This window comes from Phaethon aethereus (assembly GCF_964289735.1).
Source record: "Phaethon aethereus genome assembly, chromosome: 19".
Classification (NCBI taxonomy): Eukaryota; Metazoa; Chordata; class Aves; order Phaethontiformes; family Phaethontidae; genus Phaethon; species Phaethon aethereus.
This window is the reverse complement of record NC_138595.1, coordinates 1,599,844-1,625,833: the sequence shown is the minus strand read 5'-3', so window position 1 is coordinate 1,625,833 and position 25,990 is coordinate 1,599,844. Positions and strand designations below refer to the sequence as shown.

The 25,990-nt window shown below is 46.1% G+C and overlaps 1 protein-coding gene across 2 annotated transcripts in view; it reads right to left on the bottom strand.

The window, feature by feature from the left end:
- MSI2 (musashi RNA binding protein 2) overlaps positions 1 to 25,990 on the bottom strand; it is a gene marked incomplete at both ends in the record, with an annotated part of 252,321 nt that overhangs the window by 165,376 nt on the left and 60,955 nt on the right. The gene's annotated exons all lie outside the window — the stretch shown is intronic.

The window sequence follows — 25,990 nt, the reverse complement described above, 5'->3', positions numbered from 1 at the left end:
TAATGAGAATATTTCTTTACAAAAGCAATTCACATTCTATTTGATTAGATACTTCTTTTTTTCTTTGTCTTGTTTTGGTTTTATTTGAGAAATGGCTGAGTAAAGGCACTCAATAACAACTCTAGCCCCGGGATATTTTTTTTTAATAAATGATTTTTATTGTGCTTCTCAATGCAAATATAAGTGAAAGAGGAGTCCAAGTGTCATATACTCATAGCTACTGTCTCAAAAAGACATGCCATTTCCCCTCCTTTTTTTCCTGAAGACAAGGGTGCATGCTCTTTGGCAGACAAAAGGTAATCACATCAAATCGAAGAGATGTGTTATTAAGTTTCCATGGGTCAGTTTAAAAGGAACTTGCACGGTTACTTTAAAAATAATCAAATTACAAAAGATAGCAGGAAGTAGCGATGCAGTTCTCTGGCTGCCACAAACCACGTTTCAGCCGAAATGCTCACAGTATCACCGTCCATCGGGGGCTGGATCAGGCCCTTCAGAAACCCCTTCATGTTCCCCAAGACCCCAGCTGTGCACCCAGCTCTTCTTGCTGACCTACACGCACCTGAGTTTGGTCCATCCAAGGGGCAGGGATGATGTTGGACTCCCTACAGAGGACACCGATCAGATAACCCACTATCCATAACCTGTAACCCTTCAAGACGGGCAGGATCCAGCCCAGGGACCCAAATCCCAGCGGTGGCAGGGGAAGCTGGTGTCTTTGTTGGGCTGATCCCAAACTCCTTGGAGCCTTGTGGGCCACCTTAAATCACGGCAGAGCCAAGACAACCTTGTCAGCATGCTCCGAAGGGATGGGCATCATTCCCGTATGCTTGGACAGAGGGGAAACGCCCCAGCTTACAGCAGGCAATGCCCTCACCACCAAGACAACTAATTAACAGCCTACCCCACCATATAGAGCTGTTTTAAAGTCAATATTGAATGTTAACTCAAGAAACCAACACGTCAATATGAAATTCATGCATTAAAGCACTTGAGTCTTTGACGGAAACTGGCAGAAGCAGCCAACTTAGAACAGCTGAAAGGAAAAAATGCCCCGTAACTCCAGAACCAGGACTTGCCCAGTTAAACAAGGGCAGCAAATGCTGAAGCAATGCAAAGGGAACACCACCGGGCAGTCAGCCGGAGACACAACTGCTGCAGCTGCTCAGCGCAGAGCCTGGAATTTTTCTCACTTTATTTTATCACTAGAGACAGGGTACGTTCTGTGATAGCTACTGAAGGTCGCGAGGCGCAGCCCAGCACCTTCTCTGCTCCGAGGCACTGAGGGCTGCCTCGAGGGTCACTGCTGTTGCGGCAGTACGGCCGCCCCACCACGAACGGGGGCTCCCACCAGGCTCTGCCTCCACACCACGAGACCCATCCTGCACCCCAGACCCACGGAGAGCAGCAGCGCTCCCCCAAGCGGAGCTGCCGTGACAAGCCGTGCCGTGCGGCTGCGGGCAAAGCCTTCACAGAACTGAGACACTGAACAAAAAGCTTGGAGCAGCCCCAAATTCTCTCTGTGCAGAAAAAATTAAACATCACTCTCGTCTCCGCTGCCATTCAAACTAACCAAGGTAAGTATTTCCCTCAATCGGCCCCTAGCCATGCTTTAGAGAGCTTGACTTTTTTTTATTTTATTTTAAAGTTGGGAAGAAAAGAGGAAAAAACAGTATAAAAATTCAATTATTTTTTCCTGGCTGCAATCTAGGACTCCGAAATTGAAGCCCAAGCATATATTTTTCTGTAGAAAATTGTCATTTACAAATAAAGAATTGGCTAAAGCCGACTTGTAACTAAAGGATTTTGCAGGGCTGTCAAGAGCCCTCTGCCTGCCAGCATCTGATTTAAGATCAGGCCAAGCTTCTGTTGTCATACAAAAGAGGGAGGAAAGCAATTATTCTAAAGCAATATTTGAAATTATCATCATTTTTATATTTGACCAAGAAAGAAAAAAGAGCTACTTCTTTTAGAAGCAAGATTGAAGGTTAAAGAAAAAAAAAAAAAAAGACTACTTTGTTTCAATAGCTTCAGTCAAAGAAAATATTGGTAATGACAAGCAAATTCACAACATTTTAATGCCTAGAGATGCGTTGTGAGCTGGGAAATGGTTTCAGAAATCAGCTCTGTGGTACAAAAGTGAAGCACAAAATTAAGTCTGCTTTTACAATCTACGTTTTCCTGAAGAGACGCTTCAATTCCTTTGTTATACATATTCCCCTCAGCAAAAGAACAGACTAACATGTAGCCGTAGCAATTCCTCCCATCCTGGCGTGCCTCAACAGGAGATTTCCTTGTCTTCCTTTCACCCGCGGCAGACTTGCCACGGGCTCAGCCAGGGGTCACCTTCTCACCCCCATCTCCCCCGACCCAAAGATCACCAGCAGCCCAGGAGATGTGGTCATGAGACACGCGAGTTTGGAAGCCAGCCTTGTCCCCATAAAGGTCTGGATCTCCGCGCTGCAGAGGTGAGCGAATGAAGCCCGCGCACCGCGGTGCCAGGACGGGCTCCGGCAGCTGGCGACGAGGCCAGCACCGCGCTCAGCTCGGATTTAGCCCAGGGTGCCTGGGAGAGCCCCAGCAGACGAGAAAAGCTGCCATTTGTGCTGGAAGCACCCATTTCTTTCTCAAATGGTACGCAGTTGACTTGTCTGTGCGGGTACAGCCTCACCAGTTTTCAACTATAGATAACTGCAGTGGGAGCCGGACCAACTGGAAACAAAGCCTCCAACTCCTGCTCTAACCTGCAAATCCTCCCTCACCAGCCAAACAGCCGAGTTACGAGGCAAGGCTTCAGCGGGGTAAGAACTGCAGAGCACCGCGGTCCTGCTCTGCACGGGGCTCCCCGGCTCTCAGCAGAGCAGAGCGTTGCAGCAGACCCACAGCCCATGCCATCAGCCTAACAGCTAATAGCCAAAGGTTTGTGAACCTGTTAGCCAGGCATGATGGAGCACTCAAAACACATAAAACAACTACCAAAAAAAAAAAAAAGTATTCACTAACTCAGGGATTTTACTATACCAGGGACACCTTCGTGTAAATCAGACACTGACTCACCAATAAAACAGATTTTAAAGCTCATGAAATTGCCAGGACCAAGCACATTCACACACGAGTTCTGAGAAAGCGCAGGTTAACCAGAAAGTCCCAAGAACTCTCATTGCTAGTGGCTGCGAGGACACACCAGAAGATCACCTCACTGCTCAGCAAGTACCCACAGCTGACTGCAGGGACAGGGCTTCTGGTTCATCCGGTGAGCGACGTTCTTACTATCTGGTGGGATATTCTCCACCACCACCTCCCCACATCTGCCTTTGTTTCAGGGAGGAAAAACAAAGGGTTAAAAGGCATTTAATGAAGTACACTTAGTGCTGTTTAGTAAACATTAAAGATGACAAATGACCAGAAGCACAAGGAGCTGAGCCAACTGAAGAGCTTCTCTTTTAGAAATTAAATTTCTCATTTGGCTCAGAAAATAAATCAGCATATCAACAAAAAAAATTTGCAATTTTATAAAAACAAACATTCATGTGTATATCTAAGAAAAAACACTCATATTAAAAAAAAAAAATTATAACAAAAAGCCCAAAACCCTTCTGAACCAGTCCCCAGTCTGAATTCCCTCCAATGAAAGTCACTGAGGATCTCTATTCTTTCCTGAGAGTAAACTTAAAATCTGCTTTCTGGAGGTTGCTTACAGCCAGGGCACTCCCACAAACAGCCAAAGGGAGTCGCCTGCAGTGATTTTGGGTTCCGTCCCTCAGACTGCAGCTCCATCTGCTCTTTGCCTGGGGTGGGAGCAGCAGCGTTTGGGTAATAGGAAATGATTTGTGTGAATCAATCGCAAATCCATGTTTTATGAATGACTCCAAGAAGTCTAGGTCACTCAGAAACCACAATACTTCCAACTGCATGTCTTTGTTTTTAATTTGCAGTATAACATATCTATCATTCACTACTGCAGGGCTCTGCAAGATCTAGGTATTAAATGTTTTTGTACACTGAAGGTGTCCCTCTCTTGCTGCAGAAGGAATTGAGAAGGGAGAGTTAGAGCTAATGCTGGTTATGAAGTCCGTTAATTGTAAGTACCTGCAGAATTGCTTTGTTTGTATACTGTGTTAGTGTTGCAGTTAATCAAAACACATGTGACGACTACCGCCAAGAGTCATTCAAGGTTACAATCTCTTTATTGGCTTGGCTGTTGAAAAATACATTTGCCTTTGTGCCCTGAAACTAAGCAAACACTTCAGGTGGTGCAGAAGCAGGAAAAAAACACCCTGTTTCAGCAAGACAATTCTCATTTCATGCCATTTTTTTGCAAGGTTAAGGTTGTTAATTAGATTGGTTTGGGGCGTATCAGGTAAATCTTCTCTAAACAATGGGCTAAAGATGCAGTCTCTGGAAACAACAGTCCTGTCCCACGCAAACATGTCGATATGCTAGGTGAGCTAAAACCAACCGACCAGGGGAAAATGAAGGAAGTGCAGGTTTGCAAAGTTGGAGCCTCCAGTTCAGTGCCAGGTAAATAAATGCCCTTGTATATTCACATACCAACTCTGTTCTCGGTTTTCTTGCTGTTCCCCGCCCCCCCCCCCAAAGTGTCTTATTATCATGACTATTAGAAATTAATAAAGGGTATTTTAAGCTGATTAAATAATTTGCAGAATTCCCAGAATTTCAAAATCTCAAGCAACAAGTACCCACCACTATTTTCAGATGAGCCACGGCCCAGTCCGCATTTAGCGCAGGAGCTGCATATTTGACTTCAGGGTAACGGGTTTAAGTGTCACTGCCCCAGCACCCTCTACACAGCCTTTTTTGCCGTTCCCCCCCAGGGTTTCAGTGAAGAGCTCCGGGCTTAGGAGGCATGGATGAGGAGGCTGGAAAGGACGAGCGCTTACATCCAGCTCGCACAGGAAGGAGACCGAGTGTGTCACTGGCAGGTCTCACTGCAAAGTAAAATGCTTTGAAAGTGTGTTATCCAAAGGCGCAGCTAAGAATGACCTGGGCAAACGTTGATGGCAGCAGTCAAACGGGGGGACATTCTGCGTGCCATCACGCCGCTGCTTGAAACAGGACTACGTTCTGACTGAGCAGCCGCTCTCCACAAGCAAGCGGCAGAGGCAGGCGCTGAAGGGAACCAACACGCAGGAGGCTCAGAGAACACCCTGGAAACCGGCGCAGGGACCCAGCCTGGTGCGCGTGCCTGCGTGGAATTCATTAAGGCCTTACATCCTCAGCTTCTCAATATGGTGGAAAGGGGCTAGAGTACTAACAGTGAATATGCATCGCAAATTGCCGAAATTAGCATTAATTTCAGATTAAACTAATTATGCATATGTAACTGTTTTCCAGAGCACTTTCCTCCTTCTTGTATGATAGCGTGCATGCGTGGGTGCATGCGTATTCCAGCTTGCTCACCTAATCTGCAGTTTGACATTTCATCATTTCTAATGTATCCGCCTTCTAAATAGGTTTATAATTGGAAAAATCATCTTTGGTATATATGCTGAACTGCATTTTATACCCCATTCTGTTGTACATTCAAACTACAGCATTACCTCTAATTAAAAACAACAATAACTCATGTAATAGGGGAAGTGATCTTGTTAACTAAATTGCTAGGCTTCTTTGGCAGAGCACAAACCATAAGCAAAAATTCTCCAGGTTTTTTTTGCCTCCGGGATCCTTACAGCAAGTTCCAAAAAGCTATTAAAAAGCAAACTGAAACATCATGCAAAGCCCACAACGAGAGAAGGCAGCATTTACTGAAAGCTGCCACCCTTCCTCCATTCACCAAGTAAGAGAAACACCCCAGGAACCATCCCCTTCCCCAGTATTACTGGTCGGTTGACAAACGGTGGACAGTTTTTGCTGAGCACTGTGCACCATCGGCTAGCGAATACCAGACTCTCAAGCTCCACAACAGCAAGAGGAACTCAATCCTGCGCAAAGGCAGCACGGCTTTACGTGCCACGTACAACACGCTTAAGTATTCAAAATAGGATTTCAGCACGATGGTGCAAATACCTTGTGCCTGACCCCTGTGTAAGCTAATGTCATCCTGTGAGAACAGACTCGAGCTATAGAAAGGTATGCAGGAATGAAAGAGCTCTTTAATCCAAACAAGCGGCACAGATTCCCAGCGGGATAAATCAGTTCCCTTGATTTCTGTGGAAAATACAGATGGGTTGTATTCTCCCAGTCCATTCACAAATGAAACTGTTAACTCAGTCCCTGCTGTATTCCTAGGTTTTGGCTGTCTCTGGTTTTGCTGTTACCTTCGGGAGAGTTGGGTTTTGGCTGGTGTTTTATTTTTTTTCCTCCCTCGATGACTATGGTATCAGCAGGAGGCAGAACACACAAAGTGATTTTTATATGACAGACTGAATTGGCAGCAATTGCCAAAGCCATCCGTGGAGTTTCACAAGCAAATCTGGTCTGGATCCAGCAGAGCCTTTCCTGGTCATCTTCCACACTAAGACCAAATTTAACTCTCTTGTTTGCCCCCCTGGGAGGACCAGCCCCTTAGTCACTCGCCGGTACAGTTAACGAACAGCAGCCTGTCATGGGCCACAGCCATCCCCCCAGGAAGGGGCCCTCCCCAGGAGAATAGCTTGCTGTCCAGGCAGGAGCATCCCGCACCCTCCCCTAAGCACCCCGCAAACCATCCCAGGCGCAGCGATGCCTTGACGTGCACCACCATGAAGAGCTCCCTTCATGGGAGATCCAGTCTCCTGAAAATTAGCCCCAGCTGTGAAAGCTCAGCGCTTTTTTTTTTTTTTAAGCAAAATCTGGCTTCAAGCTTCCTATCAAAAGATACAGTAAAATTCAGCAGAGCCAGACTTCACACCCTCCAGAGAACAGGAATAGATCATAGCCCCACAGCCTCACTATAACCAGTTATATCATATCCCTTAGGGCTGCTCCCTTCTACTGTGCTCTAGTTAACTCTTTTATGGGTTACAGAAGCAAGGTTCAGAGGCAGGAAGAGGGAAACAGAGAGAAAAATCTACTTAAATCCCCCTGGTTGCTTTAGCTTCTCACACACAGTATGTAAGGAAGGTAACTTAAATATTCACTGAGCGCAGACAACTTATCTAACATGCCTGCCTGATTACTGTTCAGCAGCACTTAAAAACTGCATTAATGTGTTTCAGTGAAGATAATTATTTTTAAAGGAATACATCTCAGGACCACAAATGGAGATCACTGCCCAATGTGGCTGTGCAGCAGGGGCGGGATTTTTGCAATGCCCATGGAATGAACGGACGAAGGTCCCAGTGGGAAGCAATTAAGACTCTGCTCCGCAATCTACAGGCTACCGGCAAAACTTCACCTTGTACAGAGAGAGACAGAGAGAGGGATGGCGTTCTGCCCGGGGACCTCACATTCAAAGACATGGCAGCAATATTTGATGGGAACGCAGCATTAACTGGCCATTACAATGTTCATCAACTCCTCAACTTATATCCTGCTGTCTTCTGGAAAGAGACCTCATATGCCATATCCCAAATACAACCAGAAAACTTGTGTCCTCCAGCAGGACATACAACTGTGAGAGAACATGTTTACAAGGGCATGTTCAAGGTCGATTTGGAGTAAGGCTCTACAGGTGAAGTAGGATAGACTGAAGTTTGTCAAACTGAGAAACCAAGCTGAACAGCTTCCCAAAACATACCCACGCCCTCATTTTTAGATCTGGAACAATACAAGGAGAAGACAACCAGCCGTCCCTGCTTTCCCAAACCCAGGAGGGGCATGCAGCAAGACAGACACTGCATGGAGGCTGGATATAACAGTGAGCGGCATTTTCTTCCGCCAAAGAGCGGGCTGCCTTCCCCATACAGGCTGCACTGTTGCAGATCTGCTGAAAGCAGAGATTTGTGGGGGGCTTCCACAATTAAGAGCGGCTGAGGGCCTGCCCCAGAGGACAATCACAAAGGCCAACAACTTCAAAAGTTGTATGCCTGGAGTTGAATGTCCAAATCTATACTGAGGCACTTCAGTGGCCTAATTTTTCCAGGTCCTGCAGGTCCCATTGACTCAAAATCCTCAGCCAAGAGAATTCACAATATTTTTGTGATTTGAGTCATATCAATCCAATTAAAATCTATGTCTGTTAGAGCAAAAGGAGTAGGTAAAATTGAGTAAGTATCTTCCACTGTTGCCATATTTGCATACAGCTGCAGTTGCCGCCCGAAGCGTCGCCAGCTCCCAGGCGCTGCAGGCACAAAGGGAGACCTTCCCACTGGCCAACCTCAGGCCAAACGGCTTGTGGAAGCTCAGCAGCTTTTGCTTGGATGTGACTCTGCCTGCCTACTATCCAGGTGGGCTGCCAAGCCCATGAAGTCACATCGGCATATCAAGGCTGTCTGCTAGGAGCCAAAACATGGATCCTGCACAGCCTTCCGTCGGTAGCCATTGCTGCTGGACAAACTGTCACCGGGCAAGGCATCAACCAATGTGCCGAGGACGTGCTCTCATCCTGTGGGGAAAAACTATCCTTCTTCGGCTGCTCCCCCCAGGAGAACACGCACAGGCAGTCACGCTCTTCAGCCAGCCATACCTTTTAGCATGCAAGCAGCTTGCTCTGTCAACATGCCCAAAAGCATGTGGTTCTGCAGCTAGAACAGCTTTTATGGTGCTGTCAATGAACTTTCTCTAAGCATGCCCTTACAAAAAGGAGAAGGAAGAAATGTATTTGGAGGTTTAACAGTGTTTAACAAAATCCAATAGCACAGTCCAATTCGGGGACTAAGAAAAGTGCACATTCTGTAAGAGTTCATATATTCTTCCAGCTCCAAACACTGAGGTAATTCCAAAAAAAGTTTATTGCCTCTACAGTGCAGAAAGCAGATAGAATTTAAATACTTCTATGTTAGTATCAACTAATTTTTCATGATAACCCTGTCAAATCAGTGATGAGAGCTCTCTGTTAACATTCTAGATAACATTCTGCTAAAACAAGAACAATTCTCAGGAAGGGAAAAGAAATGTGTAAAGCAATTTACCTCCCTCCCAACATACTCCAGATGATTTCTCTGAAAAGAACAGAAAACTTTAACCCTTAGCCTTGATTAATTTCATCTACATAATATAGATGCACATGGCAATCAGTTACTGATGAGCAAGTTTTACTTCATCTGCTGAGTCAAGCTAATGTCTATGCAACACGCTGCTTGGCTTTTTCATAAGGGTGAGCTTTTCCTCTGATGCGAGACCACTGAAATCTTGCAAAATGTCCAGATTCATCTGTTAGTGCTGTTGAAATACTTTCACAATTTTATGAAATGCCACATTTTCTTTTATCCTCTTCCCCCCACACAAATGGCTTGGTGAATTGCGAGAATTACAGTACTCCCACCTTCATCTCACAAAAGAAAGATGCTTCCCCTGCCAGGGAGGGAACCCACCAGCCATTATGAAAGCAACATAGTTGTCGGTCTAAAGCAGATCAAATAACCCTTGACTAGGAATAAAAGGGCCCCTGAGGAGCAGCATCGAGAATGAAGAGTGGAAGCAAGACGAGCAAAAACATTCATACTTTTTCCAAAGGCAGGCAGCACCTCGAAGCTACAAGAGCTTGTCTCCCTTGTGTGATGTTTACTCACTTTCTGACCACGGGGCAAGTCATTTTAGTCTCCATAGGGCTGATGTATCAAAGAGTCTTGGGAGAAACTCAGCTGGAGACTGCAGGGCTCAGCATTTAAGCATACATTTTAACTCACAGCGTTTGTGGAAGCCTCATTATGTTGAGTACGTTGCACAATCGGCTCTCTGTGCCTTGATTTCCACGAAAAGAAGAACAAAAGTATGCCCCCACAGCTCACTGGAGCCTGTGAGGCTTCACTCATTAAATGTCTAACCCGCTGAAAGTCTGATTTGAAGATGCGGGAATAGTGCAAGACATTGTTACTGACATTATTGTTATTAAAGGAACAATAAAAAAAAACATTATTCTTAGCTAGGAAGATCATACCAAACTACCAAGCAAGAGATAAATCAGCCAAGGTCTCCAAAAAAAGACATTATTTCTCCTTTACTTCAACATCTTAATGTGTATGACTTTTTTTGTGCTGGAAATATATTTCTATAAATTCTCCTCTCCAGAAAGCTTTACTTTCAGAAGGGAAAAGTAGCAGATAAAATACTACCCATCAAAATTAACTCAAGTCTCTAGTAACATAACTAAATCTGCAATGTTACAGATGTTTTATAGCCAGGATGTCGGATCCGTTTAGATCATTTTTACAAACCCAGCAAGAAATATCTCCCCGATGCTGGAAACGACACTAGCAGGTCTTGGACCAATTGTTTATCCGAACAAAGATGCAGTAAGGAACCACAATAACTACCGGCCAAAACTCGGAGGGCTCATTTCTCAGCCGCGTACCAGCAAGACCGAGAGCCAGAGAAGGATGCTGGGCTGAGAGAGGAGCCAGCATTAAGACACAGGGGCAGGAAAGGGGGTAAGCGTGAGAACAAGTAGCAAAGGAGCAGGGGAGGATTACCAGTAAGAACAAAACGAAAGCAGAAAGGACTGCTACGCCCCTGAGAGCACAGGAGAAGGAGCACGTATCCGCAGTCAGTCATCCCCTGCCTCCGCTCGCAGTGCGCAGCCGTGTCCATTCCCAGGCCCCGAGTCCCCCGAGAGCGCCACTGAGCAGCCGCTCCGCAGCCGACAGCAGGTCAGACAGACGCAACCGCCTCGCGTTCAGCGTGGGCGCCTCTTCCAAGGCAGGCCATCGCCGCCGCCCGAGTGCCAGCGGCCTGAGCCATCCGGTGGTACGAGCCAGGCTCCAGCTCCTGCGGTACCGGTCACGCTTCTTCGTAAGACCACCCTGCAGCACTCCTAACGCTTTGAGGTGCCAGCCACACCTCATCTGGTGGCAAATACAGTATCATCAGTGTGCTTAAATGGCCTCATCTGGCACCAGCGCAAACTCTGCCTGCGAAGGGCCTTTCATTCCCATAGGTTCAGCATCTCCTGCTGCTCCCCCTCGGCAGGACCCAGACCTCCTCCACGCAGATGGACCCCACAGCCAGCACGCCTCGAAGCCTCTGATGAACTAGATGCAAAAAGTAGTCCTTTTCCAGGAATAAAAAAGTAGCTCAACTCCAGCTGCTGCGAAGGAAAACCAAAGAAAATGAGCGACAGCTTGCTCTGCCTCAAATTTCATGTAGCCGTTGTTGTACAACAGCAGCAGAAAAAAAAATGGCTCATTTAGCCACAGCGTGTTGAACCCTGGAGCCAACGTACTTCTTCCATTCATTAGAAGTAAGGAAGCCAATGACCCACTGCCCTTCTACTACTATCACCACTAAAGCAAAGAGATCATTGGTTTCTACACCTGTAAGTCCTGCCCAGACCAAGGCGTGCAGACACGTGTGACACCACGATGCACAGCACAGCCCAACGCGCAGCCAGCGCGCCCAGGAAAACCAGCATCGGAGCGAGGAAGGACTTTGGCGAGGCTGCGAGGGGTTGTCACACACAGCTGCCTCTTACCGAACACAAACCCACCATCCACCTCCACACGTGCCTGGGTACGCAAATGGGAATCGTTAGCGCGCCACATTAATAGCTATTACCTTACAGGCACACACACCGCCTGCGCGCGTGCTGCCTGCCCAGGCTGAAGGCACACTTTGACTGATGTGCAGTTTTACTTTCAAAGCTCATTAGCAAGTGGTACCCAACACCGAAAGATTTATTATCCAGAATGATAACTGCCTCATGCTGCTTTGTTTGTTAATTGTGACTAGCTTTGCCTTCAGAAGGGTGGGAGCCTAATAAATCCGTTATCTCCAGGAAGAATTTATTTAAAGCTGTTAACATTGTAAACCCAAGTACTTGGCAAGAGATTCTGCGAAAACGGATGTGTTTATACACCGGCATTTGGATGGCAGAACACACAGCGTGACTCAGCACCCAGGCTTTAACAAGACCATCTCTAAGCAAGACCTTGATGGGTTCAGGCAGACTTTTGTCCACCAGAACAGGCCAACTCTCGTGCTCATTTCCCACCTCCCACATGGGGCTGTGCCCGGACAAGTGGAACTGCGCACCACCAGGCTTGGGCTTACAGCACACCAACTCCCCGCAGGGGCTCAGGGGACTTACAAAAGCAAGACGGAACCAAGGCGTTCCAACTTCAGGCACACCTAACTAAGCCCGGGCTCACCCTCAGCCCTCCAGCAGACACAAGGCACACTGCCAAGCTCTGTGCTATAAGCAGGTTGCAACCATGGTACAACTGATCCTCAGGATGGCCCCATCACAGCTCCCTGTCCAAAGTCAGGAGTTGGGAAAAAGAAATGCATGACATGGAAGCGGAGGCTCCAGGACTGGAGGCAGAGAGCCAGCAAACCACCCCAGAGCTCACAAAGCCTCCCTGCTCCCTCTCAGGCAAGTGTGCAAATGATCTGAACATCTCATCAGACAATGCCTCCAGCTCTGAGCCTGCCTGACCCCCGAGGTCTTGCTTCAGAGACGTCCTCAACCGCTTGCCGGTAAGATCAGCAGGAATGACCTCCCTGCACATCATGATGTCAAAACCACAGGGGTTTTTTTGCACTGCAGCTCTCTGTTCTCAAACGTGAGGCTCCCCTCGTTCCAGCACTCACAAAATTTGGCAGAGATAGTGGATTAAAAGAAAATTGTTGTCATGTTGACAGTCCTGTCATTTCTTTTTCCCCCTAGGGCTGCAAGACCTGCAGCGCTCAAAGAAATCACTGAATTGTGGCATTTCGGTCACTAGCTTAGCCTCCTACCTACTGAAGGACAAGAAAAGGGGCTGCTGGTTTCTTCCTTCCCCACCAAGGCTCAGAAGCACAGTGCTGTGCTGTTTAGGTGCCTTATGGCTCCCAGAGCAACAGCTGCTACAATGAAGGGACCCATTCTTATCCAATATATAATACCAACAGGTCTCTAATAATAATTATGTTACTGGAAATAAGTATTTGGCTGGAAATACACTCCTTCTCCATCCTCTCCAGTGCAAGAACTCTGCCAGTATCAAAGACTATCACAGCTCAATACACTTACAGACTTGAAAGTACCTAGATCATTACAACACTGCCAAAAATCTCACATAAAAAGGCCAAGTCACTGAGATGACTGGATTTCCAGGTCTGGCAGGACATGAAAAGCTGGGACAACTTCCCATGAACAGCCACTTGTGTAGTTTGACTCAAGCCAAATCTGAACGCCATTAACATCTGCCTCCTGCCTGATACATGGGGATTAAGCTGAAGACCTCTAAAGCTCTCTTCTGCAATCTACTGCAGGGGAAGAGATATTCAGAGGATACAGTACCGGGAGAAAAGCAGCAACACCCTTGCCAGCAGGTCACCCGTGAAGAGGCAGATACGCTGTTGGCACTGGAGAAACCTACCTCAGCATGGAGTCCCAAACTGCAGCAAACTGATCGCCACTGTTAGGCTATCTGCAGGGCGGTGGGAGATTTCATTCCTCCCAAGGAATCGTAAGGTCTGTAACTACGCTGGAAATTTTGATGTAAGACTAGAAGCTCTTGTGCCTCAACTTGCATAGTCAGACACAAGGCTAAGGACCACGCCAATATTTGTAAGAAATAACCTATGAACCATGTGAGCATTTCTAAGCTACACACACGGTGCCATACATCAAAATAGTTCACAGGCTAACAACAAAATCTTTCATAGAAGTAATATAGAAAAAGATTAGAAAATCTAATCTTTCAAAGATGTAATCCCACCTCTCCAGCCTCCCACCTTTAAAGTGATATGAAGTATGTAAATGAGTTTCCAGACTGAATTAATGCATGGGAAATGTTTTCCTCTTACATGAAGGCTAACATCATCAAAATAAGGAGGTCACCACCAGCTGCACCCACAGCCACATGAAACCAGCAGGAAGTCAGGACCAGCTCCTGCCTGTCCTCCAGGAGAACTTACAGCCCTAACGCATCACCCAAGAACTGTGGCAGCCAGACATCTTTCTTGCCTCTTTTTGATAGTGATTTGCTATCCATTTTTATGAACCACGGTCTGCCAGTCTTTCCAGGTCCAAAGTTCTGCCCTGAAGGCAAATACGCCACCAGCTGTGGCAAGGTTTTGATGGATCCTCTCCAGGAAGAAGGGGAGAGGAGAAAGCAAAGGGGTGGCAGGTTTGAAAATTTCAGGTTATACATTCAGCTCAAGTTCAGCAATCCTTCATCCATTGTTAAATCACAGACCACATGCTGCGAGTTAAAGACTTATATAGGACTCCAGGGACTAATCGAGGAATGATTTCAGCTTCTAACTGTGCTCTAACCAGGCACTTAGGATGCAAAGCACAAGTTTGTGATACTGCTGTACACTGCATCAAAATGACTTTTTGATACTTTTCTGCAAATAACTAATAAGGGGGAGGGGGGAAAAACCCACATCACCCTGGCGTTTAACATAATTCTTCCCCTCTGTCCCCCGTCCTTATATTCACATTTGTGACAAACAGCCTCTGTCTTCAATTAGGTCTACTTTATGCATGCATGAAGCCCCCAAAATATGAAAGAGCTTTTATGCAATACCAGATTATCTAATGTGCACATATTTTGCAAAGGAGCACCTTTAAAGTACCTAGTCACAGAGAAGGGGGGGAAAAAAGGCATTCCATTCAGCAGGAGAGAAAAGGGGAAAAAGAACCACATAAAAGCTGCAAAAAAAGAAACTGAATGCATTTTTATATTAAGCAATCAAGTGCTGTCACACATTGAAAACACAAAGCATTGGAAGTTTAAGTGGGCATACACTAAGGGCTTTACCATGGGACACACTTTTTCAGCAACACAGAAAGCACTCCCTTATCAACGTAGCACAGTAAGAAGCAGGATCTCTGCCTATTTAAAAAAAAAAAACAACAGAGAAATAACTTCTCTTGACAGCCTGACAGCTGACATTCTTAACTGAAAAAGCTATGTGCCAAGAATTATCAGGCCTGGCTTTTCTCTCCCTGATAGATGACAGAGCAAAAAACAACAACGGCCACACACATCTCATAAATCACAACTTTTATTGAATGCCTCGCCACATAATAGCAACAGTCAAACTGAATAAAGACGCTTTTCAGTGCTCATCTGTAAAATACTGGGGAAGAATAGAGATCATTTCTAGCACTAACAGCCTATCCCAGATAGAACAGGTATTAACATCAGCATTGCCGTATTTCTTATGGAGTTACCTGAAGAGTTTGAAGGGTTTTTTAATCTTTCATTGTTTAAGAAGCACTAAAGAAAAGAGTGCAGGAAAGACAAACAGAAATTAAGTGCAGAGGTAGAAGGAAAGACCAAAAGCTCTGACCAGGTAAATGAAGTCCTACTGCTGACAGTAACATCTGTACTGAGAAAAAAAAAATCCGGCCTTCAGGATAAAGTCGGTCCACAGGGACACAACCACTAGTTGCAGAAACTGGTATCATGTGCCTGGGTTTTTCTCTCTGGAGCACAAGGAATCTGTCCACAGACTTTCAGGAACTGGAGAGACAGGTGAACAGAGAGTAGGTACATGCTAGATTAGGAGAAAGCAGAGGTGCCAGCCCCAATCAAGAAAAATTAGTGTGATCTCCCAAGTCAATTAACTGGGAGGAAGACTGAAATGACAGTAAAAGGAGTGGGGGAAGGCAAAGGATAATTTCCTTAAATAGAAACTTGTATCTGATTTAAGATCCTGATTTAAGAGAACAGCCCCTGACTACAGCACCAGCCTGCAAAAGCAAAGTCCTGACATGATCCGCCAGGGCATCTCTCAAGTGAAAAAGCTCTCCAGGACCAGTGCTGTGCCTCATAAAGCATCAACGGATCTCCCGATCCCAAAAGGGAATTTCTGGGCACTCTGGAAGACGAGAAGCTTAATTAATGGCCCTTTATAGAAAGATATGGACTAGAGCACGTCAAATCTCGTTCTGGGAAAGCTCTGTGGGCTTGGGGTTTTTTGATTTTTGATGTTTTCTTTTTTTCAATAAAAAATGTCATTCTTTGTAAGAAATTTTGTGGGAAAGTGACAATAAAAGAAAATACCATAATGTTTTGAAGGAGGAAAAAGGGAAGAGGAAGATTAACGTTTGCAACCAGCTGCAGGTTAAATCTATGTCAGCTTTGGGATCCGCCCTGCAGGCGACAGCTGAGCAGCATCTCGCTGGGTGCCATGTGAAGGACAACTCACCAAACAAGGTGAAGGAGATAGTTAAAGCTAACTCCTCTTAAAAAGCGAGGTATGCTGACTACAGTAGCCCTTTACAACACACACAAAATAGTTCCAGGTTTAAAGATATGAAATATTGATTCGGGGGGGTTTATTACATTTTAGGATCAGCTATGAAATGTCCGTTCCTACAGCAGTTCAATTTTGCCTTCTGACAACAGCTTGGGCCTTAAAAGTTTCCACATTTGATGGTGAAAGTACCTTATCAGAAACCACAAAGACTAACTTTATTACCCAGTGCACTGCTGCTCTAGGGACACAGAGTGTAAAACCTGGTAAATATATTAACTACCGGCAAAACCACCCAGCAACATACGACCCTGGTGACACCAGCACAGTCTGAGCATTCTGGATATACCTCAGGTGACAGATGACTGACAGCACTACCATCTACTTTGTTCTCTTTCCAGCAGTCACTCTGGACACCTCCAGGAGAGCTGTGCTCCTGCTTCGGCTCTCAGGCGCGGGGAACGACTGCGCTGTTAACGCCAGGCTGCATTTCACAAACGGGATGCTGCATCCGTGAATTCCTGCTGCATGCAGAAGATGAAAACACTTTACATCCCTCTCTCATAAAACTTGTGCTGTAACTTTCATGGCAAGGGGACTGTGCTTCGCAACTGCTCAACCAAAGAGCACTTGGATTTGTTGAGTCACTTCTGACTGCATAAATTCCACCACCAGTGACTGGCTCCACTAAGATAATAGTAATAATTTCAATTTCTCCTTTTATCTGAAATAGCGAAGCGTCAATAGTACCTTTCACGTGAACAGTTTAGAGGCACTTTTTGATTTCAAGAAAATCCTAAAAATGCATTTTCATCTCCCTTGTAATAGAAAATTTCTAATACAATCTTTCCAGGACATGAACCAAAGAAAGCAGAGGGGCATTTGTATATTAAATCAATTACCAGAACTTCCCTTCACCCAAGCTAATTCAAATTTCCTGCAATCCATACCAGTAACAGTATAGAGGATCACAGCTGGTATTTTCAAAGTAAAATAACAAAATAAAAATACAAGGCGATCTTGGTCTGCAACCCCACTGCTACAAGACAAAAATAGACACCCAGCTCCTACTGAAATTCAAGTCAGTGCAAGTTTGACACCTAACTCCTTTGAAACTTTAAACTTGAGCATAATTTCAGAGTGCCTCAACCCACCAGACAAGAGTCTACAACTCCCACCACAACAAGGAGCCTCCGAGGACCCGTGGCCAGGTTTATGCAAGTAATCTGGGCTCCAGGACTCTCCAAGTCTTGTTTCTTTCTTGTACCAGCATTTAAGTGGCTGTAATACACACAAGCACAAAATATTTTCTAATAAGCGAAAGCCTGACAGAAGAGCCTGCTCAAGGCTTTGCAGGAACAAGAAGAATCGGCTCAGCAGATCACTGAGGTTTACCCGTCTTCTCCTCCTTACTGGCAAGTCCACAGAGACACATCCCTTTGACATTTGCAAGGGTCTGGCACGCTTGCTGAAACCCAGTGACTTGCATTACAGTATCACGAGACCAATCAGGCTTATAAAGAAGTGACAAGGTCACTTTGACGGGAAGAGGAGACGCAGGGTCAGAGGTGGACATGACAAAGGACCAGCGCTTGCGGGTCAGCAACAGGATGGATGCTGTACCCTCGGTGCTCGGCCTTCGCTCCACCACCAGGCACGTACTTCTCTGACGCGTTAGCACCATCGTGCAACTCAGGAAGGAATACGCTGAGCACCGGGTGACACTGCCAACGCAGTACCTGTTACCCACAACTCACCAGTGGTCACCAGTAAGGAGAAGGCTTGACAAAGTCAGCTGTCTTGCAGTCTGTATGAAAATGCTTACAAAGCAGGCAAGCACCAACCATTCGCGCAGCCCACAATGTTTGAGGGTATAGAAACACACGAGCTGAACCTGCAGGACAGCAGATGTAACTTAGATAGGAGGGAGAACTTGTTAGATTAGAAAGACTGCTTGGAGAGACCGGGAGACTACTTCAAGTCTCCAGGACCAAGCCATACAAATACCCGATGTTGTTATAATGAACTTTTCTGTGACTTCTGAAACAAACGTCCAGCACGAAACGAGGCAGAACAGAGGTGCGTCCCCCGCCAGGGAGAGAGCAGCGGGAGCCATGAGAAGGCTGTGCACCTACTGGGCGCTCCGCAGCTCCAGTCGTGGCTTCCCACCACCCGCAGCCTTGGCTCGAGAAACACGGTTAGCGCACGGCAGGTCCCCAGGGGCTGCTCGGCCCCGCTACCCTCGTCGCAACCCCCGCACAGCACTAGCCCACGGGCAAGTGAGGGCAGTCATGCCCAGGAAACACCAAACCTTCTGCACAAAACACAGACCGCTCTCCCCTCACCGCTGCACAGGGTGTCCCAACATCAGTTACTACGACTCCTCGCCACCTGACACGTACAACCTGGCCACAAGCAAACAGGGGACATCTGGCTTCGCTCCTCACGTATTTGTCAGGCTCCAACGGGGAGCGCAAAGAACGACTTGTTTCGAAAGAAACAAAAAACAAAGAACGAACGTCTCTTGCGCCCCATCTTTATTGGCTGGGCGTCACCATCCCACGGTGACTTCTGCAAGCTGCCCAGGCCTTCAACTGGGACGCTAAACCAGTTCTGTGCTTTTCAAACCAGAGGCCTCGACCTCAAATTTTATTAAGTGCAAACCCCTTTCTGTGTCTGTTTCCACGATTATCTTTTTTGAGAAAGCAGGCTGAGCATATGTTCCTGAGGCTTTTGCCCACGCAGTGGGTGGGTGTTAGAATAAACATCTATGCAAGATGGCTACCAAATGGGTCTAAATATTTAAGGTGACAGTTCATTTGCTTGTTTGTTTTCTTAAGTTCAGGATTAACAGAATTAGGCCACTACCAAAGTTAATGAAACAACTTCCGGGCTAGATCTGAGCCCAAATCCCCAAGCAAGCTCGTTTTCCCTACGTCAGGCCCCACGTTACAGAAGGGCAAGGCAATCCTCTCCGTGCCTTGCTCCAGCACCCCGACATTGTCAAGGCAGCGCTGCCACAGACACGGTGACCACGCTGCACCCCAGCATTTGCTGCTTCCCAACCGCAGAAACAACTCGCGCCAGTTATGCCGCATGCCGGAAGATTTGCAAAGACAGACATTGTGAGAAGTGCTTTTCTTTCTTTCGGAAGAAGTGTAAGAAGGCAAGGGGGGGGGGGGGGGGGCGGATTTTGTTTCCAATATCCATCTGCTCCTGCTGCTGTTCTGCATGTAAAATCACACTTCTGAATTTGTGACATCCTGCCTGGTTGCTGTGGAAATAGCTATGCCGTCACCTGCAAAGGCCAGTTCCTTTCGTTTGGGAAGGAGCAGTAACAGAGATAATGTGTTCACTTAAGTGTTGCTCTTAACCAACCAACCAGCCAACAAGCCTAGATAAGGGGGGAAAAAAATTGAGCGAAAATGACGACCAGAGCAGATTTGCCTCTAAACCAAATGTTTCCTAAGTTTCCCAGGAAAGCATTAGCATTTCTTTAATTTTCTTTGTTCCATTAAGAACTACAAAATCCACCATTAATGAAAATTCAAGAATGTCTCTGTTCACCAAGCGTGTAGCCATAAACATCAGCATGTATTGTAGTATTTCTAATCTGCTTCATGAGAAGGAGACGTGTATTTGTCTAAAGTGCTGCATCATTCTTTCTATACAAGGGCCCCATTACCAGACTGTACTTATCTGCAAGTCAAATTATGATGCCACCATCTGAATACATTTTCAAGCCCCCAAAAACAAGCCAGTAGTTTAGGCTACCCACAGCTAACTCAATCTGACAGGCACAGCCCTGATGCCTGCCAGTGCCGACTGACTGGCTGGATATATTTAGGCACAGGAGGGGAGAAAGGGGGAAGGGAGCAGCCGAGTTACAGAATTCAAGTATACCGTTAGTAACCAAAAATAACAAGCACTGATTCAGCTACATCACTCAGAACGGACTCGGCTCTATCACGCAGAATCCAGCTAATGGAGAATTTACGACCGCAAGGGCAATGCAAAAAAAGACACGTAACAGATTCAGAAGAGCAACTAGGGAATCCGCACCCTGGGCTTACAACATACACAATAAAATGGCCATTTCCTTCCTGCATCCATCTTCTAACGTTGCCCAAATAAAGAAGAAAGTATGAAATTGGAAGGTCAAAAATTTTCTGGTTTTAGGAAGGGGCAAATGAATATTGTATATACTGGTGCGAGATATATGTACTACATATTATCTACTATGTAGTCTGATGCTCTTCCTCTCTCAACTCCCGTCCTTGTTCCAAACACTTACTTTGAGAGGGAAAGTGCCACTAGCTTAGGGAACAGGCCCTCTCCAGCATTAAAGGACAACATGCAAAGTGTATTTGAAGAGCTGGATTCAACCTTCTCTGCCCCTTCTCTGAAGTGTTATGCTAAACCTTGGAAAGTGAACGGTATTTACACATGGAAATCAAACACACACAGAGGCAAAAACATCCCCGATATATCTTCAGCTTAAAAAGGGAGAAGGCAGGGCCTGTTTGTTTTACTACACTCTACCGGCATCTAGAACGTCACCTGAAGCTTTCCTCAAGTCTGCTGCTGGACCCCTGGAGATGCGCTCGGGACTCCTTCTCGCCAACACAAAGCGGTGGGGAGCTCTCGGCAACACCCAAGCAAGGAGGTAAACATCAAACCAGCCCACAACCCCTTACAGAAAGGCACGCAACACGTGCATGTGATGGCGGCAGTAAGCTGTTAGTCACCGTCCCTCCACGCCGGGTGCCCTAGGTTGACCAGCCTAGTGCTAGAAAGGACTTGCAAAACCTTCAGAGCTTGGTATCCTGGTTTGCACTGGCTGATAGTGAGGTCCAGAAGTTGACAGACAGCTTTAAGGCATAGTCCGGCAAGCTGAAAAGCTTTTGAAAGCCGAGAGAGATTATTCCAGTACCTGCCCCAGCACACAGGGGCGGTCCACAGGAGCTGAGCTCTAAATACCGGGGATTCCAGTTAAGTGCCTTACCAGCAACACACCACATCTTTTCCGGAATGGAACACGGACCAGGAAAGTCTAAAACAAACACCTTCTTCATTTAACATGAAAAGTGTGTCATTTTTCAATCCAAAAAACACAGGCCAGCTTGTTATGTTTTCAGAACAGTGATGCAGCCTTAAAATTTTAAGGTTTTGTTTAAGAAAAAAGGAGAACCTTTAAATGAAAGCTGAATCAGGCACCAGAACCTTAATTTATCAATTAGACGCCATCTGTGGACTGTGTTCCTTGAAATAATTGTTGAATTTGACAATGCACTGCTGCTTTACAAAGTTTCTGCCAGCCTTGCTACCATTTAATTAAATTTCTGCACTTAACTTTGATTGCACTGAAAGCACTGCTGGTTTCTGCCGATTGAGTCCCTTAGCCACCTGCTGTGTTAGACCTAACCATGTTTCCACAGTTATATCAAAAATTATGTTTTTTATTTTTAGTATTCTGTCTTTTTTCAGTCCTCACCAAAAGGAAAAATAATAAAAACCCCAATGATTCTACCGTGCTAAAGCCGTAATACTCAATATGTAAAGAAGCAGCAACTTTCACGTCTCCCAACAAAAGCTAGATGCTTCCCTTTTTGTTCTCCACTACGAAACAAGTGTCAGGGCATGACGGCTTAATGTGCTGCATTTTGCTTAAACAAAATGAGTTTCCTGTGCCTCCTCATTATATTTGTATACATCTCTTGTATTTATATCTAAAGGCAAACATACCCGTAATTTACATACATAAATATTGCACACACAAATAAAGATCAAGCTGTCATTCTCTCTTTAACCCACAGCACAGTTTGGGAAATAGAACTTCAATAATGTCAAATTAGCAGAATGAAGAGCCCTGAAAGCCTATAAATACCAGCAAGCATACGGCTTGCTGCAGTGAGTAACCCCACCGTAAGAGGAGCCAGGCTGTCAGATCTACCCTTGCCGAGCACGTGGCTCAGCCAATGCGCAGGACGAGCTCCCAAGCACTCACAGCTCAGCTCATCGCACAACGCGCTCGTTTCTGGGTCTGTGCTTGAACACTGTAATGAACAAATGACTCCTCCAACCGCTCTGCTCCAGAGGATTCAATCCTACAGACAGCCTAGGCAGCCCTGCCACGGTACAGCAATGTCAGGCACCCCTCAGGGGCACTGCCTCTTCCAGAGGTAAAAGGTGATTTAAGTGCATTTAATTGGCGTAGGTTCACTCTGGAAAAAAAATTTAAAATTGTAGGAAATTAATGGTACGCTTGCCCATTTTCTCAGCTATGACGACTGCTGCATCAGCCTCCCTCTCTTCCCCTTCTGAGTTCCTGTTTGTTCAATCAATGGGAGGAATAAAACACAATGCAAGAATTGAGGCAGGTGGAAACACGGTTTCTCTTCGCACCCTTCTGACTGTTAAAATGGGCAAAGCGTTTCCTCAACCCCAGTGAAGGAGTTCATGCTAAATTAATGCATCCTAGATATTTTTAAATCCTTCACTGTAAATGTCATGGAAGTACAAAAATGTATTTTACCTACTAGTGTTAAAAACAAATAAACCAGATGTAATGGCAGAAGAAATTCAAAGCCAGTAAGAAAAAGTCAGTGTTTATGTAGGGTCTACAATTTAGGACATTCTAATGGCATGCCAAGAGAGGTCACAGAAGTGGTCCAAAGCCTGCTTCTGGGCTTTGCTTGGGCCAAGGAGAGCCAGTCATTTAGGTATTTAAATTATTTTAATAATCCTTCATAGAAGGTTATGAAATACTTATTAGCAATCTGTGGGGCTGACTAGCACTGCTCCAAGAAAAATACAGATTTTGGCAATTTCGAGAAGTGTGTATTCTACAACTGGAAAGGCTGGAATAACTCTTTCAAGCCAATAAAAGGCATGAATAGATTTTATGACGCATTTTGTAGAAAATTACAATTGCATAATTAAGTCTCAGTAGCAACCCTCCAGTTGCTACCTCTGATTAAGACCACACAGCTAATTTAGCGCTGAGGGACACAGCCGGACTGCCTTCTCCACAGCCTTGGCTCTAACGTGGAGGGACCACTCAAAGGGATGGAGGACGCCTGACTCCCTCGCCCAGGGCTTGCAAAAAGACTTTGGAGAGAGGTTGCAGTTAATGCTACTAGGGGAGAAAGGGAACCATGAGGAATGTGGCAAAATTATACTTTCTCTTCCACAAGGCTGAGACCATCCTGGATTCCTCCTATGCTGTATGTTTATACAAACCTATTTTCTCTCCAGCTTCATGGTATCAAAGGCTTTTACCAATCTCAGCAGAAATATGAGCTGTTTTAGGGAAAACCTCGTTTCCATGACCACAAACTGAACTGATTTGTCATTTTTAATAGTCTACTATGCCCAAAATCAGCACGAGACCAAAGTATTCCTGTTGGAGACGAGGACACAAACCAATTCAAGGCTAAGACTTGGCACCGGCACGAGTTCTGCCTTTCAAGTCACACCTCGTCCCACGTGGCCAAGGGGGACCACCACGGTCAAGGCACAGCAGCTTTTTTTATAGCTCCTGGTAACGAAGAACATGGCTTGCATTCAGGCCCAGTGGCCTAGAGGTTCTTCTTCCAGTCCTCACGGGCAGGTACCCATTTACATCAAGACTAACCAGGGAGAGGCTTTGAATCTGCTTCTGGGCTGGTGCCAAACTCACCCCTCTAGACCCACACAAAGCAGCCCGCACACCTTTCCTGCTGCGCCCTCCCACGTAACCTACATCATCTCACTCGCAAAGCTTCTGGTACCAGATTTGGGCAGCTTTAGACAAGAACATGCTGTAACAGACCTGCTTTAACACCCTTGAATACAGCAAGTTTTGTTCCGGTTGGGCAAATTCCTTCAGTTGTGTTAGCACTGTGCCCCTGGGCAGTTGGTTTCCACTGCCCGAGTACCAGATCTTGCAGGAGTATTAGGGGTCAGTTACATTACAAGGAGGTATAGGAAGAGAAAAGACACTTTTCTTGGTCTTCAGTTCTGCCCTGAATTAACTTTTAATACAGAACAGAATGTCACATTTGCTTCTCTCCATAATCTAAAAATTCCTCCTTATGCAGCAGCAATAAGGAGGGCTTTTAAAAATTAAAAAGACCTGAAAACCACACAAGGGTATATTTCATGGCTATAAAAAAGCATTTAAAACGTAGAGTTAAAAAGGTGTTTCAAGTGTTTTCATCAAAGGAGGGTGAAAATGGAAGGAAAATAGGACTTTTAAAATGCCCATTTTCTTTAAAATCAGCTTCATGAGTCAGAGCACACAGAAACCTTTTTGCTGCTATGAGGATCCTGTATTTAAGTCCAGCCAGCACCGCATCCAGTTTGTTTGCCGAAACTAACATGGCAATTACCGACGATACGCTGCTCCTATGGCACAGCCTTTTCGGCTGCGTTTGCCTGCTCTCCCCCTCTCGGAGGCAGGCGCTCCCTGCGAAAAGCCAGCGCGCAGACCCGCTCCCGGCCTCTCCTCACTAACAGCAAACGGGACACAGGTGCAAAGCCAAAACCCTCAAGTGAGCTAGAAAGCTCCATCCAGTTACCGAGCACACGTTCACCTCGTCGTAAGTACGCTCCTAACGCAGGCCGCTGGGTGTTGGGCACATCACAGCAGCGGTTTGGACACTGCAATAGCTGTGCGGAGCCTCGCGTTCAACTCGCCGCTTTCACAGGCGACAAGGCCTGCGGGCAAGAAGCGTGCTCCTGGCATTGTGAGCAGGGCCAGGGCGGGCTCCACGCAGCACCTACCTGGAACCTTTCACTCGCCAGCGCTGCAAAGAACAACGGTAAAAATAAAAATAACAACAACATCCAAACTAAGCATTTTGGCAAGAGAACTGCTCCAGAGCTCTCGGGGAGCATTAACACGGCCCCAACATGCTGCTCTGCACCGTCACCATCTGCAGCCCTTGCCGCACAGTCAAAACTTCATCTGACATCTCTCTGCAGTCCCGTTTTACTTTTATGTCCAGTTCCTAGCAGCGCAAATTAAGAGCGTTTCAAAACACAAACTGAGTATTTGCTGTTACTGAAGTTAGAACACAGCCATGTAAAAGCCACCAGGAGCGCTTGGGGGGGATGCTGCGGGCAGCACCCAGAGCCACTTCAGGATTGTTTACAGGCTTGCTTTGTTCCAGCATGAGGTTCTTTTCTGTCATGAAGGTACACTGTAGCTACAAAACACACAGAGAACGGCAGCCAAGATATCCCACCAGCTCTGGAAGGGAAAGCCCAAATTCAGAGTAATCAGGGAACGCTTTTTCAGGGCCGGCTTCAGAAACATTTGCATCTAGCTCAACTGCGGGGCAGGAGCGGAAACCTCATTCCTGGGCTGGCTCATCTGGGCAGGTCTCAATTCGACAAATTCCAAGAACCTTCCAGCAGGTACAAAATTAGTGCAAAGCAAAAAAAAAAAAAAAAAACACCAAACTTTATACTGGTGTTGCCTGGACATTGCCTTGGTGGCTTCCCCTGCTTGTGTGCGGTTTTTACGCATGCCGGCCCACGACAAGACGCAGTCGCATCAATGTGGCTCTACTGCAAAAATGACAAAAAAATCCTCCAAGTTTAGACAGGACTCCACCGTCTGCCAGCTAGTAGCTGGGAAACAGCAGACTGGAATTTATTAATCCCCCCTCCCAGTATCTTTCCCCCCTCCAATCCTGATTTTGTTAAAAACCACAGAAAACTAATCAGCATGATCTGATGGAAACGTGTGTACTTTCAACAAAAACCT